Below are 13,458 nucleotides of genomic sequence, written 5' to 3' on the forward strand. Positions count from 1 at the left end.
GAGTATGTGGCTGGTCTGCAGGCCTGATTTGGCCTATGAACCAAATCTGTGTCCTTCATCTGGTTTGCAGGGCTGGATGAGTTTGACACCCCTGCCTTAAAGTAAAGCTCATAATTTTCAGTTGAGTACATCATTTACAGTATCTACTTATCTTGCCTTTACTAGACCCCTGGTTGGAGTTCTAGCACTGCTCACCTGCTCCAAGTCATGTCATTTTCATCCTTCCCCTTCCCCCCCCCCACTTACCCCCCAGCATACTCTTTGCTGAACTTTAGAGACCCTGGATGCAAGTCTCTAGCTTGCAAATCCAAATTTGCTTTGGACTCCAAACTGGTGTGATAAGCTCCTTTGGCTCCCATTGTCTTCAGTGGGAGTTCCAAGGAGTTCAGTATGTTACAGGATTGAGATTGAGGAGCACAGCCCAGGAACAATATGCACCTAGATCTGGATTTGGGGAGTGAGGCAGAATGTCATGGCAGGGTCTGTTCCTTATCAGAAGGAGCTCTTCAGTGTGGCTGCGTAGCTATGCTGGGCTAGGCAGGTATTTAGCAGACAGAGCCTGAAGGCAGCCTGCCTTGTTCATGAAACAGCATGAAACAGCACCAAGCCAACAAGCTCCTTCAGCTGCTAAGTGCTAAAATCATCTTGGGTTTAAATTGCAAAGAAAATCCCACATGCTTTCTTTCCTCTAAATACTGCACTGCCACATAAATCCAGACATGGGGCTCTGCAACTTATTGTGTGCTCAGAGGGTTCCTGCCATTGGTTTCCAACATGGTTTATAAATAAAATACTTTGTGATGCACAACTGTTCCAATAAGCATGCTTTAAAGGGAAATGGAACATTTTGTGTGTAAATTAATCCGCTTGATAGTTGCCAAAATAACAAGTGTGGAGCAAGTGCAACATAACATTATCAAGATCAGTTCCTCCATTGTCCTGCCAAGAAGCAGCTCCCTACTATTCCTATGAATATTTTAAATCTTCCCCTACCACCCCCCGCCAAAAAACCCAAAAAAATCTGTGGGGACTTCAGAGGAATAACTGGTGTCTGTGGAACTTCCTGGGTGTTGTTATGAAAAAGGGAATCGCCATGCAGGACAGCCCAGTTGTACAGGAAGGATTAATTTTCAGACTCATTATGTCATTTCAGACAACTTCAGCCACTTAGGCTGCACATATTGCCACTTAATGCTCCAGCACGAGGTGAGTCAGGAAGAACATGCACCCTCAAGCCTTTTGTTCCCATACCTGTAAGACTTGTTTCCTGGTGCTGGCATCCCTTTTGTTCATGTAAGTTCTGTATGAAAGTTAGATACTTTAAAAGCTTCTCTAATGTACCCTTTCCTGAAAGCAGCTACAGGGCCTGTCCACAATTCTAAACTAGGTGCAGGTGGCTGCCAAGTGTTCAAGTCACATCCTAATGAAGTTGGCAAATCTACAACCTACTCACCTGTGCTGCCAGGGAGAGCAGCTGGGCTGAATGTCACACCACACCTTCTCCTACAGAAACCTCTAACTTTACAATACAGTGAGAAAGCTTGTTGCTTCTGCTTTGACAGATGCTGCAATTAGACAGCACTTGATACAAATTATGGGGTTGGCAGTATTCCTCTTGCAAAAAGTCCGGATAACAGAAAATAAAGGGGCAGCCAGCACAGAGTCAGCAATCTTCTATTTTTATCACAGCAATGCAATAATTCAACCCCCCAAAGGATACGGGAGAGGAACATAAACACTCACCTTTGAATCCCAAAGCTCTTAATGACTTGGTGCACTAGTAATCAAAAGGAGCCCAGTGCTGGCAATGGGGGTTTAAGCCCCAGAAGAAGTTGACACTTGAACAGCAGCATGACCTTGGCATGTTTTGCTGGCATCCACACAGCAGCTACCTCCTCTCCCTGCTGGGAAGGTCAGACATCCATGGGCCCAGGCAGGCTTTTCCCCCCTGTCTGCATCGCCTGCCCATAGAGGAAAATCCCCCACAGAGGCAATGAGCCACATACATCTCTGTCATGCTAGGCTCTGGTGTGCTGTAAGCACAAGTCGCAGTGCTCTGAGGAGCAGGACAATGTTCCTGAATCCCGTGTTTGTGGTCAGCACAGGAGAGCCATACAGAAAAAAAGCAGAGAAAACAGAGATCAGCCCCTAACAGGATGGGAATGCTGATCAACCAGAGCAGGGAACTGGGAAGAGCCTGAAAATAACTTAGGAGTGCAGCAGATGGAGCTGCTATTCACAGGGACAGAACATGCCGAGTGAGAGAAGCTCCCATTGCAGCAACAAGATGTGCTTATACTTTGTGCCTTGTGTTACCGTGACAAATATGCTCCCTGCTGTGATGGGAACCAGTGGTTCAGGCAGGAAGCAGCCCTTCATTCACAGGCATGCCCGATGTCTCAGCATAAAGGTACACACCTGTTCCCTGATCCCTGGGAATCAGTCAGGAGAGACACAGGCTCCTGCTACCACTACTGTGACCAGAACCCATCAAGAAAGCCCCCCATTTACATAGATTTCATAGAAATTAGGGCTGGAAGGGATCTTGGAAGATCATCGAGTCCAGCCCCCTGCCCCAGGAAGTCAGCTAGGGTCATAGGATCCCAGCAAGAAAAGCATCCAGGTTTCTCTTGAAGGCGTTCAAAATAGGTGCTTGAACCACCTCTGGGAGCAGGCTATTCCAGACCTTGGGGGCTCAGACAGTAAAGAAGTTCTTCCTCATGTCCAGCCTGAAATGGTCTTGCAGGAGTTTATAACTATTCCACCTTGTTATCCCTTGGGGCACTCTGGTGAACAATCATGGCCCCAGATCCTGGTGACAACCCCTTATAAACTTATAGGTGGCCATCAGATCGCCCCTGAGCCTGCGCTTTTCCAAGCTGAAGAGTCCCATAGCTCTCAGCCTCTCATCATAAGGACTGTTTTCCTAACCTCTCATCATGCACGTGGCTCTCCTTTGGACTCTCTCAAGCTTCTCCACATCCTTTTTGAATTGTGGAGCCCAAAACTGGACACAGTACTTCAGCTGTGGCCTCACCAAGGCCGAGTACAACGGGAAAATGATGTCCTGGGATTTGCTTGAGAAGCATCTATGGATGCAAGCCAGGGTTTTGCTCGCTTTACTAGCTGCGGCATCACACTGAAGGCTCGTGTTCATCTTGTGGTCAATCCTGACCCCCAAGTCCCTCTCGTCCATAGTGCTAGTCAGCGTAGCACTGCCGAGCCTATAAGCATGATGCAGGTTTTTCCCCCAAGGTTTTTCCTTCCTTGTTCGGTGTTAAACACCATCAGGTTCTCATCCACCCATTTCCTGAGTCTGTCAAGGTCAGCCTGAATTACCCACCTGCCCTCAGGTGTGGATGCTTTACCCCAAAGTTTGGCATCATCGGCGAACTTGGCCAGTCCGCTTCTGACACCAATGTCCACATCATTAATGAAGAGGTCGAACAAAATAGGCCCAAGAACAGAGCCTTGAGGGACCGCACTGGTCATAGGGCACCGTGACAATTGACTTCTGTCAACCACCACCCTCTGGGTCCGACCATGGAGCCAATTCCCCAGCCAGTGGATCGTGGTGGACCCGATACCACAGTTGGCCATTTTTGCCAAAAGGTGACCATGGGATACCAGATCGAAGGCTTTTTTAAAGTCAAGATATATGACATCAATCTCTTCCCCCTTGTCCAGGTGATAGGTCACCTGGTCATAAAAGGAAATGAGATTGGTCAAGCACCTCAAATATCCAGTCACATGACTGACAGAACAAGCCATGCACAGAATAACATCATTAAAGTACTTCTTGAATTAAAGCAGGCTACTGACACAGACCCTTCTGCTCCTTCTATAAAGATTTTTTTATTTCGTCTCTAAAAGACTTTGCCATAGCAGTCTCTGTCAGTGGAATTGCTGGTTGCTCTAATCCTGATATGTATAGTGTTTCAATGGAAGAAATGAATGGGAAAAAGCAGTGTCAGTGATTCTCAGCAAGCTAAAACCTGTCACTAGCTCTGTTCTGTTCTAATCCCTTGTTTGCAGGCCTGTGTGTCCTCACACTGCACTCACTAAGCCAAAGAAAAGACAGTTGCATGGTCTTCTTTTATGCATCACTTTAGGAGGAGAGGAACCCCTGCCCTTACTACACTAACCTACCCACAAGATTCTTCTGCTGAACAGAGGATGTTTTAATTGTGAAGTCTGCAGCTGACCATGAGGCTCAAACTTTTCTGAAGCAACAAAAACAAATTGTTTATGTTGGTTTTGCTCCATCTTACCATCTCCTTATTTGTTTGAATAGGTACTGACTGAACAAGTATAATTGTGCATGACTAACATAGCTCAAAATTGTAATTGCATTGTAAAGAACCAACACATGAAGCCCTTTTCTGTGGCTTCCAGAAAATAAAGCCAGCCATACAAAACATGCAGAATTAGCTCATTTAATGAAAAAGTGGGGTAGGTGCTCAGAAGGGAACAACTCAGGACTGTTCAGCACAATATCTAGCAATACTTTGTTCCAATTTTGTAGGTGACCCCATGATCTACTTCAAGGCTAAGGACAGACATTACACATAAACCAGTTTAAGTGATCAGAAACTGGTTTAAACCCGTAACAGTAAAGATGTTCAGTTCATATAAACCAGTTTGAAAATGGCTGAAACCAGTTTGAGATAAACCGGCTTCCAACCTGAGCCACTGCAGGCATGTTTCTTCAGTCCAGAGGGATTGTCTGTATGGTTGGAAACTGGTTCAGCCTAGCCAGGTTAGACTAACCTGCAAAGGTTGAATCAATCCAGGCTCAGGCTTTTTGAATATCTGTCCCTAGCCCAAAAGATCTGCAAAGTTCTGCTGTACAGTAGCGGGATCCCTGCAAAACCCTCACCTTTTCCCTAGGGGGAATTCTCTCAGGAGACACTAACACCTGTGCATTTAACATGAACATTGGTATCACCAGGTCTTGTACAAAAATGTTTTGACCAGAATGGAACAAGGGTGTCAAAGATGTAATCCACAGGCCAGATCCGACCTGGTGAGCTGTATCATCTAGCCCCCAGTGCTGCCATGAGTCTCAGAGTCACCCACAGGCAGCATGTGGAGTGTGTTGGATGGCCGCATTTACCACACATGGTGCTGGCAACAGCTTGCGTCCCAGAGCAGTGTGCACTCTGGGGTTATGCAGCACAACCCCCTAGTGGATGCTTCAGGACCGTGCTACATGCAACAGACATAAGTGCACATAGTGGCTGCTCCAGATGTAGAATGTGAGGCTGGTGTGTGGATCTTGTCTGCCCTTCAGATAAGCCCCATGCCACTCATCCGGCCTGTGGGGCCAGATGAGTTTGATGCCTTTGGAACAGAAAAAACAGTGCTTTCCTAAGTTAATGAACCTGACAACCAGACGACACACCAGATGACAAAGCTAACCTATTTAACAATTTCTTTGCCTCCATTTTTCTGAGCAGGGACTGGACCAGCCCGCCCCCTGGGACCCCCTCAGGCTCCAGGGGAGGCGTACCCAGGCCTAGGGTCAGTGAGGAACTAGTCAGGGAACTTCTGGAGTGGCTGGATGTATTTAAATCAGCTGGCCCTGACGATCCCCACCCCAGAGAGCTGAGGGAATTAGCAGGGGTCATTGTGAGACCCCTGGCACGACTTTACGAGCACTCTGGTGTGGTGCCAGAGGACTGGAAAAGGGCCAATGTGGTCCCCATTTTCAAAAAAGGGAGAAAGGAGGACCCAGGAAACTATAGGCCAGTTAGTCTTACCTCGATCCTGGGTAAGCTTTTTGAGAGAATTATCCTGGCGCATGTCCACGAGGGGCCAGCAAGGGAGGTTATGCTTAGGGGCAACCAACATGGGTTCATTAGAGGTAGGTCGTGTCAGACCAACCTGGTGGCCTTCTTTGACCAGGTTACAAAATCCTTAGACGCAGGGGTAGCAGTGGATGTAGTCTTTCTGGACTTCAGGAAGGCCTTCGACACTGTCTCTCATCCCATTCTAATTAAAAAACTAGGGGACTGTGGCGTCGACACCTACGCAGTCAAATGGGTTGCTAACTGGCTGGAGGGCCGCACCCAGAGACTGGTGGTGGATGGGTCATTTTCAACCTGGAGGGATGTGGGCAGTGGGGTCCCCCAGGACTCGGTCCTTGGACCCATACTGTTCAACATCTTCATCAGTGACTTGGACGAGGGGGTAAAAAGCACCCTGTTCAAATTTGCTGACGACACTAAGATATGGGGGGGATGTGGGCACGCTAGAAGGGAGGAATGGGCTGCAATCAGACCTAGACAGGTTACAGGGGTGGGCAGATGAGAACAGGATGGGTTTCAACACTGACAAGTGCGAGGTGCTGCACATGAGGAAGAAGAGCCAGCAGCATACCTACAGGCTGGGGAACTTCCTTCTCATCAGTGCAGAGGCAGAAAAGGATCTTGGAGTCATTATTGATGCCAGAATGAACATAGGCCGGCAGTGTTGGGATGTGGTCAGGAAGGCCAACCGTACCTTGTCATGCATCCACAGGTGCATCTCAAGCAGGTCTAAGGAGGTGATCCTCCCCCTCTATGCGACACTGGTCAGGCCACAGTTGGAGTACTGCGTCCAGTTCTGGGTGCCACACTTCAGGAGGGATGTGGACAACTTGGAGCAGGTCCAGAGGAGGGCCACTCGCATGATCAGGGGGCAGCAGGGCAGGCCCTACGAGGAGAGGCTAAGGGACCTGAACCTGTTCAGCCTCCACAAGAGAAGGCTGAGGGGGATCTAGTGGCCTGTTACAAACTAGTCAGAGGGGACCAGCAGGCATTGTGGGAGTCCCTGTTCCCCCGAGCACTACCAGGAGTGACTAGAAATAATGGTCACAAACTGGCAGAGGGTAGATTCAGACTAGACATCAGGAGGCGCTACTTCACTGTCAGGGCGGCTAGGATCTGGAACCAACTTCCAAGCGAAGTGGTGCTGGCTCCTACCCTGGGGGCCTTTAAGAGGAGGTTAGACAAACACCTTGCCAGGGTTGTTTGACCCCGGTACTTTTTCCTGCCATGGCAGGGGGTTGGACTTGATGATCTGCTCAGGTCCCTTCCGACCCTACCAACTATGAAACTAGGAAACCATTTTCACAAGCATTTGTCCTCTACCTAGTATTCCTCACTTACAAACAGAATAAGCTCAGACAGAATCTCACAATTACCCCAAGCTGTCAGTACATGTGACCAAGCTCAGAGCACAGAATACTGGGCCTTGGGAGCTGATGGGTTGCCATAGGCCTACTCCTAGTCACGTGCCTCAAAAACAATTAAGGCAAGCTGCCTGATTTTTTAAGCAGGCAAGAAAGAAATGCCTTCTTCCCTTGCCAGACCCAAGCCTCACAGGAGGCTGAGGGTCAGCAAGGCAATTTGAGACACTTTCTGGTCTGTTAATAAAAGTGCTGGTCAAGGACACATACCGTGGCCTCGGGCATGACTTTGTTTCTCCTGCAGGCAGACCAGCCCACTGGCAAACACTGTGTGATAAAAGGAACTTAATGGTGCCCTCCCAGCCCCTGTAAACAGGAACACACTCCCAATGTCACTAGCCAACCTGTACCTGAAAGCACTAAATGATACACTTGCATTCAAAACCTGCATGATGATGAGACCTGCCGCAACTGCTGCAAGAGAGGCATGTGCACACTGCGGTGATACCCTGCCTCACATTATAGAAGGTGTGCAACGTGGTGGGGGCCTGGTCAAACATCCCACTATGCTATGTGCACTCTAGAATTCCCTGCAGTGAGAGCTGCAGGGTACCCACCAAAAGGGCAACAGGATTCTGGGGCTGAGAGGGTCAGAGGACATACCATATTTACACTAATCCAAGAAGCACACTCCACCTGCCCCCCATCAGCACAGGAGGAAAAAAAAATTAAAGGCTTATCTGGATTTGAGTACCAGCCTGGGACACATGGTAGCTCAGCTCCAGCCTCAGGCTTAGGCCTGAAGCCAGAGCTGAGCAGCCACTAGCTCCAGACCAGGGTGGATTATTTGGTTGAGGAGGGGGGCCCTATGTGGGTTGGGGGGGAGTGCAAAACAGATCATTCAGCCTGCTCCCCCCCAGCTGTGACCTCCCCTTCCTACCTTCTGTCCAATTTCAGCCCTTCCAGCTTTGACCAGGAGCTGACTAGGTAAGAAACCTGGGGAGGGGTACAGGCAGTAGGGGTCAGGCACAGAAAGGGAGGAGCAGGGAAAGGAAGGCACTGTCTCCAAGTCATGAGGTTGGGGAATGAACACACTCATGGGTTTGCACAGCTTGGGCCTCAAGCTGTGTTAGGGTCATTGATGGAATCCATCTGTCATTCTGGGCCCAGGCTGCACTGGGCTTTGGAGATCAGGCCCAGAAAGGGGTTCCAGTTCCAGGTGGGGCTTGGCTGATCTGATTGCTAAACTGTTCTCTCTGGTGGCACATGACAGAACAAGGAGCAATGGTCTCAAGTAGCAGCAAGGGAAGTTTAGGCTAGATGTTAGGAAAAACTCTCTCACTAGGAGGGTAGTGAAGCACTAGAACAGGCTACCCAGAGAGGTTGTGGAATCTCCATCCTTGGAGGTTTTTAAGACCTGTCTAGAAAAAGCCTTGGCTGGGATGATATAATTAGGCATGATCCTGCTTTAAGCAGGGGGTTGGACTAGATGACCTCCTGGTCCCTTCCAACCCTAATTTTCCATGACTCTATGGATTACGCAGAATTGCTGCTGGGCTAATATCAGCTCACAACAAATAGTGAAACTCAAAATCTTGAGGACAACATTTTCAGTGACTTTAATAAACAGCAATGAAAGCTTCAAAAGTACAAGTTGTGAGCAGTGGAAAAAAAATGGTACTGAATGTTCATAATGCTATACAAAGTTTTCTTTCAAGTCTGGATGGTCCAGCAGGCTTGTACACCTCTGCTCCTCAACTGGAAGCTGGGTCTGTGCCACGTCTGTCAATTTCCCTACCTGCTCTTTACTATGCTGGTACTAAGCATAGTATTTGAGGAGGTTAGATGAGTATCTAGCTGGGGTCATCTAGACCCAGCCCTCTTTCCTGCTTATGCAGGGGGTCGGACTCGATGATCTATAGAGGTCCCTTCCGACCCTAACATCTATGAATCTATGAATGAATCTATAAGCGGCAGAAAGTCAGAGACAGAAAATGACTTACTGTCTTATTTGTAGTCTCCAGGCTGTGGTAAAAATACGTTATAGGTCGGCCGCCATGCCTTCGCAATCGCTTTTGTGTTCAGCATATTTTGCAATAGCTTCTGCATATAGATTAAGGCTTGCTTTGCACATAGATCTTGCAACCATACTTATTCAGTGCACTAGGGTTACACCAAGATAAGAGGTTATTAAGGGGCATTCGTTTCGCCGCAGTTCTGCTTTTGGACTGCGCATGCGACAGGACCTTTTGCCACAGTTCTGCTTTTTGACTATGCATGTGCTAAACTTGATAGGAAACAATAACCAATAACAAGTTGAGCTCGACCTGCAAGGCAAGACGTAACAATAAGGACTTTCTGCATACCTGGCTGCAAGGAGACACTTTGCCCTCAAGATTATGTAAGACCTATGCAAGGCTTTCTGTTGTCTTTTTGGCTCATTGCATTGTATTTTAAATTAGGCTAAGTTGTGGGTGCATCTATACGAGATGCTAAATGCACAGTAGACTCATTCTACTGTGCATTAGCGCATCATGGCAGAAGCTGTGCTAATGCACAGTAGATTTAGTCTACTGCCCATTAGTGTCACCACCAGTGACAAGATATCATCTTCCCTGCTCCAAAAGGCAAGAAGTTTGCCCAACTCCCCCCATGAACTTCGCATGCCTCCCAAGGCTGGGGGGGCATGGTGACCACCCACAGGCGGCGGCAGTGGTGGCAGTGGTGGGGGCGTGGCAGCGGCAAGCAGGGAGTTCCCACAGACGGCCACAACGGTGTCGACGCCAAAGGGGGGTGGGGGTGGCGGCAAGTGCTGACCAGTGATCAGTGACCACCTGCAGACCCCGCCAGCAGCATCAGAAATGGCCAGCAGCGATCAGCGACTGCCCGCAGACACCGCTGCCAGTATTGGTGGTGGGGAAGGGAGGTGGCATTGGCAGCGGCCAATCTCAGGGGGTGTATGTGCACCCCCTACACATCGCCAATGCCTCCCCCATCTGTACAGGACCTGAGGGGCTGTGTTAGGACGGTGGGACGCAGGGGTTGGCTGCAGCACCTTGGGAAAGATTTAACAACCACTGGGTGAATTAGAAGTGTAGGGCAGGGGCAGCTCACAAGAACTGCAGCTGCAATTCAACAGGTTACTAGGATAGTCAATGTAGAAGAATCATGCCCCGAGGCTGTCTCACTGCTATAAGCAGGCAGCCTCTCCTCAGATGTTTCATTTACCACTGAGCTGTGACCTGGGCTGAAGACATTCCTAAGGGAGGGGGGCGCCCACTCCCTTTGTTTCAGTTGAAGGTCATGTGACTAGTTCTCACCTAGTCAGTCTTATGTCATTTGGAAGCACTGATCAGCTGCCAATGGGACTGCTTCTGGTGGGAGCTTAGTGATGAGGTCATGACAGAGATATATATGGTCCCTTCTTCCTGGAAGTGGGGAAGACATCTTTTGGGGACACAGACAACTAGCTATATGGCCTCTGGAGCAGGCTCAATCAGCCCCTGGATGGAATTGTGAGCAACTTATATGAAATGTAGGAGGAAATTTAGAATCTAGTGTTTTTGTTGCTTGTCAAAAGGCTACCAAGCCATTTCTGTTTGCTCTGGGATTTTCTTTTGATACGTCTCTGACTTTTACCTATCCCCAAGCCTGCCATCTCTACCCAATAAAGCCATTCATTAGCCAGCCTTGTGGTACATGCTTGGGAGGGTTTGGGCATGCCTTTTTGTCCCTTCTCTAAGCTGACTCAGGGAGGCTACTTTCTATGCTTCAGGCTAATAGAAGCACTCCAAGATCCCAAGGTCTACAGGGCCTGTGTATCCTGGGTGGCACAGGGCCCAGACAAAGACTGGAGTCTGGGTGGTGGCAGCGCTACCCCAGGCTTGTGGGTGTGCCCCAGGAAGGGGGTTGGCTATACATAGGCGCCCCAAAGGAGGCACTCGAAGCTTGGTTTTTGGCTGGGCGCAGCGAGGCGGGCAGCTCAGTACAGAAGTGCCTCCTAGTGGTCTGACACAGTGAGCAGGGTGGAGGAGGGGTCCTCAGGCTTCTGCCTTTTCTTTGGAAGATGTTACTGTGAGGCCCATACCCAAAGGACAGACAGACTGTTCAGAAAGGCAACGGACAGGCTGAGAAGGCAAGTTGCCTGCTGTTTGCAGTGCCACATGAGTTGGTGCTGGAGTGAAAAAGAATCATAAGTCAAAGGGGCATGCCAAGATGTTAACATGGCATGCTTCTACAGCGCTCAGAATTACACAGTTTGAATTTCCCTAATAGAGCTTTACTGCAATGTACCATTTAACACTTGTTGGAACTGTGATCCCTTCCCTAGGTTGGGTCTCTTCCGGAGATGCAGGGTGATCCTCCAGCTGAAAAAGGTGCTGGCTGGATCTCTTCACTGCTGAATTCCACGGCATTCACAGGTGCAGATCTTGGATTTAAAAATTAGTCTAGGAGTCCCAGGGTAGTGGGATCTCCAGTAAGCACACAGTAGGTGCAGAGAGGGCGAACTCTCCCAGAAGTCTCATGGTCATCTCTCATGTTTCCATTACTCAGCTGAAACTTCTTGCAGCTCTGGCTAGAGTCCTGGCTGTGGCCTCCCTCCTGCCTTTCTTGGGACATATACGTGCAGACTAGTGCTAAGCAATGGCCTTCAGAGGTGCCTGTATACACTTCCTTCCCCAAAGCCCAGAGGACCACACCAAAAATGTCTCAATAGTCAGCAGCCTGACCCACATATGAACTTCCCATGAGCTGCAAATGGAAGGGACAGTATTGGTCTTCAAGCCACAGTTAAAAAGGAAGGGAGCATCCAGTCAGGAGGACCCTGGATAGGGTGCACAGGCTGTCCAGGCTACTAGCAAAATACAGTGGGATTCCAGCTGAACACCTGTCATTTCAAGGTGCAGAGACATCCATGTTTGCTTCGTTGTGGGCAAAATTATTCCAAATCTCAGTAAACTGGCTTCCAAAATGGGTTTAATAATGAACCTTAGAGATTGAGATGATTCACAACCAAACAATAAAAATGGTGGATGCAAATCATTTGAACTAAAATAACTCAAGTTCACCCACACCACATTTCCAATGCAGACAAGCTTTAGGATAAAACAGGTAGACTGAGTACACAAATACAACAATGACAGTGTAGGTTTTCCAGTAAACTGACATCCAACACAGATTCATATAAGTCACAGGACTACATTATACTAAGAGACTTCTCCATACTCTGTTTAATAAGCATTTCTATTTTATAGACAGCAGCACGAGGAATATTACTCTGACACATGCCTTTAGTGCTTTGGTTTTGTCAGGAGTGTCCATTATTGCAATACTTAAGCACTAGCTCTTATAATCTGGAACAGTTGGGGGGGGGGGGGGGGGGGGGGGAATTTTTTTTGTGGGAGCCATAAATTAGCCCTGTATCCTGTTTGAATGCAACCTCAATCCCCTCCCCTGCCTGATCTGCTGCTGTTTTTTCTGCTTTTTGCCCTATCTGCTGTTTTGCTGCCTGTCCCCTCCCCAGTTTGCCATGCACCACACAGAAAGGCTGCCCATACCACTTGTGACACCTGTACCACAAGTTGCCACCCTTGTTCTAGAATCATCCAATATTCTACTTCACATCAAACACTGACAGGGTTGGCAGAGGCTGAGAGCAAGTTTACATCCTGTCTGTGAAAGGCAGAAAGTCTTAGCTCCTCAAGCAACGTTCTGATTCCCTGGAATCAGAGAGACCAGAATTTCACCTTGTAACAACAGCTTTAGTTTTCAAAAGCCCCCATTTACACCTGCAACAAGCATTCTTTCCTGCATTACACTGTGGCCTAACAATTGCTATAGCAACCCCACAGAGCTGCAGGTGCTTGACCCCCACTCTGGAGACTCTTTAGTCCAAATCAAAGCATTTGGGTGCTGTCATAATAAAAATAACATTTAACATGAATCAAGGTCCACCCACAATAGCTGCACACTCACCTAGCCATAGACAACACATTTTAGACATTATTAAGATTCCTGAGGCGGACTTCATGAAGTTTAAGCTTGTTCTTATAAAGAAATTTGTAAGAGGAAATTTTACTACAGGCAAAACTTCCAAGCTTTTCAGTGCATCATTCACCTGTGGCTAATGAGTTCTGTTTACTGAAGAAAGGGAAACTTTTTAATGTATCCTGTTCAATTTCCATTCTGTATGAACATACTTAAATGATATCAGTGCACTGAAACACCAAAACACAAGGCCAGCAGTGACTTGGGGATACAGCAAGTGGGGGGAGGGGGCGGGGGGG

At 48.3% G+C, this 13,458-nt stretch overlaps 1 protein-coding gene across 3 annotated transcripts in view; it reads right to left on the reverse strand.

Annotated features, from left to right (window-relative positions):
* Positions 1 to 13,458, reverse strand: part of CAMTA1 (calmodulin binding transcription activator 1) — a 160,498-nt gene that overhangs the window by 60,411 nt on the left and 86,629 nt on the right. The gene's annotated exons all lie outside the window — the stretch shown is intronic.

This window comes from Alligator sinensis, unplaced genomic scaffold (genome assembly GCF_000455745.1).
Source record: "Alligator sinensis unplaced genomic scaffold, ASM45574v1 scaffold433_1, whole genome shotgun sequence".
Taxonomy (NCBI): domain Eukaryota; kingdom Metazoa; phylum Chordata; order Crocodylia; family Alligatoridae; genus Alligator; species Alligator sinensis.